The sequence below is a fragment of the Bison bison genome, unplaced genomic scaffold (genome assembly GCF_000754665.1).
Source record: "Bison bison bison isolate TAMUID 2011002044 unplaced genomic scaffold, Bison_UMD1.0 scf7180017864385, whole genome shotgun sequence".
NCBI classification, from domain to species: Eukaryota; Metazoa; Chordata; class Mammalia; order Artiodactyla; family Bovidae; genus Bison; species Bison bison.
Window position 1 is genome coordinate 1,794,102 of NW_011494957.1, and position 6,891 is coordinate 1,800,992.

The 6,891-nt window shown below is 37.4% G+C and overlaps 1 pseudogene; it reads left to right on the forward strand.

The window, feature by feature from the left end:
* Positions 1-6,399, forward strand: part of LOC105001892 — an 8,178-nt pseudogene extending 1,779 nt beyond the window's left edge.
* The last annotated feature ends 492 nt before the right edge of the window (positions 6,400-6,891 follow it).

The window sequence follows — 6,891 nt, forward strand, 5'->3', positions numbered from 1 at the left end:
TGGTTGGATCTCCTTGCAGTCCAAGGGACTCTGCAAGAGTCTCTCCAACACCACAGTTCAAAAGCATCAATTCTTTGGTGCTCAGCTTTCTTCACAGTCCAACTCTCACATCCATATATGACTACTGGAAAAACCATAGCCTTGACTAGACGGACCTTTGTTGGCAAAGTAATGTCTCTACTTCTTAATATGCTATCCAAGTTGGTCATAACTTTCCTTCCAAGAAGTAAGCGTCTTTTAATTTCATGGCTGCAGTCACCATCTGCAGTGATTTTGGGGCCCAGAAAAATAAAGTCAGACACTGTTTCCACTGTTTCCCCATCTATTTGCCATGAAGTGATGGGACCAGATGCCATGATCTTCGTTTTCTGAATGTTGAGCTTTAAGCCAACTTTTTCACTCTCCTGTTTCACTTTCATCAAGAGGCTCTTTAGTTCCTCTTCACTTTCTGCCATAAGGGTGGTGTCATCTGCATATCTGACGTTATTGATATTTCTCCCGGCAATCTTGATTCCACCTTGTGCTTCATCCAGCCCAGTGTTTCTCATGATGTACTCTGCATATAAGTTAAATAAGCAGGGTGACAATATACAGCCTTGACGTACTCCTTTTCCTATTTGGAACCAGTCTGTTGTTCCATGTCCAGTTCTAACTGTTGCTTCCTGACCTGTATACAGGTTTTTCAAGATGCAGGTCAGGTGGTCTGGTATTCCCATCTCTTTCAGAATTTTCCACAGTTTATTGAGATCCACACAGTCAAAGGCTTTGGCATAGTCAATAAAGCAGAAATAGATGTTTTTCTCAAACTTTCTTGCTTTTTCAATGATCCAGCAGATGTTGGCAATTTGATCTCTGGTTCCTCTGCCTTTTCTAAAACCGGCTTAAACTTCTGTCCCCTCCCACTCAAGCCTTCCTCCCAGCCCCACCATCCCACTCCTCTACATCATAACAGAGCACTGAACTGAGCTCCCTGTGCTATACCACAGCTTCCCACTAGTTATCCGTTTTACAAATAGTAGTATACAGATGTCAGTGCTATTATTTCAATTTTTCCCACCCTCTCCTTCCCTCTGCTGTGTCCACAAGTCTATATTTCTATCCTGCAAATAGGTTTATTTGTACCATTTTTCTAGATTCCATATGTATTTGATAATATACAATATTTGCTGTTTTCTTTCTGACATAATTCTCTCTGTATGACAGACTCTAGGTTCATCCACAACACTACAAATGACCCAATATCATTCTTTTTCATGGCTGAGTAGCATTTCCCTGTTATATGCCCAACGTATTATTTATCCATTTATCTGCCAATGGACATTTAGGTTGCTTCCATGTCCTGGTTATTGTAAATAGTGCTGCAATGAACACTGGGGTACATGTGTCTTTTTTAATTATGATTTTCTCAGGGTATATGACCTGTAGTGGGAATGCTGGGTCATATGGTAGTTTTATTCAAAGTTTCTTAAGGAACCTCCATACTGTTTTCTACAGCAGTTGTATCAGTCTACATTCCCATCAACAGTACAAGAAGGATCCTGTTTCTCGACATCTTCTCCAGCATTTATTGTTTGTAGATATGTCATGATTAAGTGGAGATTACACCAATGATGCAAGGAATCTTTAATATATGCAAATAAATCAATGTGATAAAACCATACTAACAAATTGAAAGATAAAAAATATGATAATTTCAATAGAATGCAGCAAATCTTTTGACAAAATTCAACACCCATTTAGCTCTCAAAAAATTGAGCATAGAAGGAACTTACCTCAACATAATAAAGGCCATATATGACAAACTCACATTGAAAATTATTCTTAATGGTAAAAACCTGAAAGTATTTCCTCTAAGATCACAAACAAGACAAGGCTGCTCACTCTCACCATTAGTATTTGGCATAGTTCTGGAAGTCCATAGTTCTGGAAGTTCATGGCAATCAGAGAAGAAAAAGAAATAAAAGGAATCCAGATTGGAAAAGAAGAAGTATAACTATTACTGTTTGCAGATGACATGATACTATATACAGAAAATTCTAAAGATGGCATCAGAAAACTACTAGAGCTAACCAATGAATTCAATAAAGTCACAGGATACAAAATTAATACATAGAAATCTCTTGCATTCCTATACACTAACAGCAACAAATCAAAAAGAGAAATTAAGGAATAATCCCATTCAACACATCAAAAAGAATAAAATACTTAGAAATAAATATACCTAAGGAGAAAAAAGATCTGTATGCAGGAAACAGTGAAAGAAATCAAAGACAACACAAAGAGATGAAGAGATATACCATGTCTTTGGATTGGAAGAATTAATATTGTGAAAATAATTATACTACCTAAAGCAATCTATAGATTTAATGCAATTCCTATCAAATTACCAATGGAATTTTTCACAGAAATCAAATAAAAATTGTATAATTTTAATGAGAACACAAAAGACCCCGAATAGCCAAAGCAATCTTGAGAAAGAAAAATGGAATGAGCCTTCCTGACTTCAGACTATACTACAAAGCTACAATAATCAAGATGGTGTGGTACTGGCACAAAAACAGAAATATAAATCAATGGAACAGGATAGATAGACTAGAAATAAACCCACACCTATGGACACCTTACCTTTGACAAAGGAGGCAAGAATATACAATGGAGAAAATAGAGCCTCTTGAATAAATGGTGCTGGGAAAACTGGACATCTATATGTAAAAGAATGAAATAGAAGACTTCCTAACACCATACACAAAAATAAGTTCAAAATGGATTAAAAACTTAAATGTAAGGCCAGAAACTATAAAGCTCTTAGTGGAAAACATAGGTAGTACACTCTTTGACATAAATTGCAGCAAGATCTTTTTTGACCCACCTCCTGGAGTAATGGTAATAAAAACAAACAGGACCTAATTAAACTTAAAAACTTTTGCACAGCAAAAGAAACCATAAACAAGATGCAAAGACAGCCTTCAGAGTAGGAGAAAATATCTGAAAATGAAGCAACTGACAAAGGATTTATCTCCAAAATATACAAGCAGCAAATGCAGCTCAATTAAAAAAAAAAAAAAAAAAAACAGACATTTTAATTAGAGAAATGCAAGCCCATATACTTTTAAATAGTGACTTTTGTTTTGTTTTTAGTTTTTACTTTAGTTGAAAATTTTTTGCTGGAAAGTTTTACTGTATTGCTTTTTAAAGTGACCTTTGAAAGGCTTATTTTAAGCAATATCCAACCTTGAAATTGTGCGATTAGACTCCAAGGAATAATTACTAAATCCTTGAATATCATGCCTCCATTTTAACCTAATCTGTAAATGACCTCACCTTATCTTTGGGCATAGAAGTTAAATCATTCAGTCTCAAGCTGGCATTAAGAAGAAAGCAATGACACACAGTGCTGTGGGAGAATATAAAGATCTCTCTGCTTTCACTTTAAGAGTATTAACAGTAAATTTGATAAGAAAGATTTGGACTAATAAATGAAAACAAATCCAAATACCTGTGGAATAGACTATGCTGTGAAAACTTTGACTGTTGATTAAATTATTCACTTTTAATTTTTAGGCTAGGCAGAGTATTAGAATTTTTAAAAATGAGAGAAATGTAACTCTTATCTTTAGCCTTCTATGGCACCTTGAACAAATCAACTAGACTTGTTGGGTTTATTTTCTTAACTGTAAAATGAGATGCTTAAATCCCAGGTTCCTATAAAATTCTATGAAGATGACATTTTAAAAAGTTATGTGAAAAAGACATCTGAATTTAACTATCTGTCAAAAGACATATTCAGAGTACATGAACCATCTAAAAAGGAAAAAAAAAGGAGGGGGGAACAATTCATATTTTTAACAATAAGTAAAGACTTGAAAAGGCACTTCAGAAGAAAAGGACATTCATATTTCCAATAAGCACATGAAAAGATGCTCATCTTTGGTCATAAGAAATGCAAACTGAAAATGCAATGTGATAAAACTACATCCCACTAGGATGATTTTTTTTTTATTACCAAATATTTGCAAAGACATAGAGCAAATGGAACTAATGGGAATGTAAAGTGGTACAGCCATCTCATAAAACTGTCAGTATCTGCTAAATCTGAACATGATCCAGCACTTCCACTCTTAGGTGTATGTCAAACAACATAAAATATTCATAGCAGCTTTATGCATAACAGACAAATCTAGAAACAACCTCAATGTCCACCAGTAGTAGAATGAGTAAACTAATTGTAATGTTATATACTGAAACTTATATACAATTATGAAAAAGACTGAATTACTGCTACATTCAACAGCATGCATGAATCTCAGAGACATTAACAATGTGCAAAAGAAACCAGACACAAAAGAATATTTCATTTACATGCAGTTCAAAGACAAGCAAAATTAATCCTTGGTGACACAAATCAAAATATGGTAACCTTTGGGAGCAGAATACTGATTGGGAGGCTGAGAATGTTTTAAATTTTGATTTAGGTTGTAGTTGTATGGTTTTATTCATTTATAAAACTGCATTAAGCTTTATTATACCTATTGTCAATTAAAAATAGATTTATAAAATTTTATCATTTTACAGTATTATATGATGTCATATGAATTATAAGATGATTGCTGCTTGACAGGAAATCTATGACAACCTAGATGGTGTGTTAGAAAGCAAAGACATCACTTTGCCAACAAAGGTCCATATAGGCAAGGCTGTGGTCTTTCAGTAGTCATGTACAGAGAGAGCTGGACCATAAAGAAGGTAGAGTACTGAAGAACTGATGCTTTCAAACTGTGGTGCTGGAGAAGACTTAAGAGTCCCTTGGACAGCAAGAAAATCAATCTTGAAATAAATCAACCCTGAATACTCATTGGAAGGACTGACACTGAAACTGGAGCTTCAATACTTCAGCCACCTGATGTGAACAGCCGACTCACTGGAAAATACTCTGATGCTGGGAAAGATTGAAGGCAGAAGGAGAATAGGGCAACAGAGGATGAGATGGTTAGATGGCATCACTAATTCAATGGACATTAGCTTGGGCAAACTCTGGAATATGGTGAGAGACAGGGAAGCCTGGCATGCTGCAGATCAGGGGGTCTTGAAGAGTCAGACACAACTTGGCAACTGAACAATAACATGATGTCAAAAAATTCACTCCCCAAATTTTTATGAGTGAAAAAAGATAGATCTGAAGTTTGCTAATTAATTCAGTAAGGATCAGGTCTGCACATCAAGATTCCCAATCAGAGAAAATAGCCCCATTTGGGATGAAGCCATAAGGCATCATCAAGAGTAACAAGAGATTGGTGACAACTTTGATGACATGAACCTCTCTGAGTGCCTCCTCCATGACATCTACACCTATGGTTTTGAGACACCTTCTGCCATCCAGCTCTGAACAATTCTTCATTTTATCAAGGACTATGATGTGACTGCTCAAGCCCAATCTGGGATTGGTAAAACGGCAACCTTTGCCATATCAATTCTGCAACAGAATGAATTGGATCTAAAGACCACCAGGCCTTGGTCCTAGCAGCCATTCAGAGTTGGCTCAACAGATACAGAAGGAAGTCACAGCATTAGGAAATTATATGGGCGCCCCCTGCCATGCCTCCATTGGGTGTACACCCACTGCGAGTACTAATGTGTGTGCTGAGGGGCAGAAGTTACAAGTAGAAGCTCTCATTTCACTGTGGGTACCCTAGGCCATAGGTTTGATATGCTTAACCAGAGACACCTTTCTCTCAAACACATCAAGATATTTATAAGAGATGAAGTTGATGAAATGATTAAGGACCAGAAGATCTATGACATATTCCAAAAGCTTAATAGCAAAACCTAGGTGGTTCTGCTGTCAGCTACAATGCCTTCCAGTGTGCTTGAAGTGACCAAGTTCATGAGGGATTCAATTCAAATTCTTGTCAAGAAAGAAGAGTTGACACTGGAGGGTATCCACCAATTCCACATCAATGTGGAATGAGAGAAGTGGAAATCAGACTTACTGTGTGACTTAAACAAAACCTTGACCATTACACAGGCTGTCATCTTCAACACCTGAAGGAAGGCCCACTGGTTCACTAAGAAGATGCAAACCTGAGACTTCACTGTCTCTGCCATGAGCAGAGATATGAACCAAAAAATGAGATGTAATCATGAGGGAGTTCCCCTCTGGCTCTAGCAGAGTATTGATTACCATTGACCTACTGGCTACAGGTATCAATGTGCAGCAGGCTTCCTTAGTCATAAACTATGACCTTCCCACCAACAGTAAAAATTGCGTCCATATGATCAGTCATGGTGAACGTTTTGGTTGTGATAGTGTGGCTATTAACATGGTGACAGGCCTTGGAGACAACTTCTGCAACACCTCTAATGAAGAGCTGGCCCTCAGTGTAGCTGACCACATCTGACAGCAGCTGTTCTACTATCTAGCCCCAGCCAGAAATCGACCTTTGGGGGACCAAGGAGCAGCAAGAAGGGGGAGGAAGGGAGCCAAGGCCCGGACATCTCACCATTTTTTTTCTTTGAATAAATGTTGCTTTTTGAGGCAAAAGAAGGAGCCATGAATATGCTGGACACCATTTCTTTGGGGGAGGCCCCAAAACACTAATCACTTTCCCTAACCTAGTCAGCCTCTGGACTCCAGAGGCTCTCTCCACCCTAACTGAACTCTTCTGGAAATTGTTCAAGAGTGGGGAGGGGGCTGTAAGCTGTCACTCATTTCACATGCTGGACCAAATCTGGAGGGAGGGCACCTGAGTTAGCTGGGCAGAGGATCGCCCCAGGTGACAGGGGTGGCTCCTGTTACATTGATTTGTATAGTACCCATTCGTATATACCAATTCAGGAAATCAATTAAATGAGTTGGAAATTAAATGACTTAGAAATTGAAAAAAAAAATTCTAT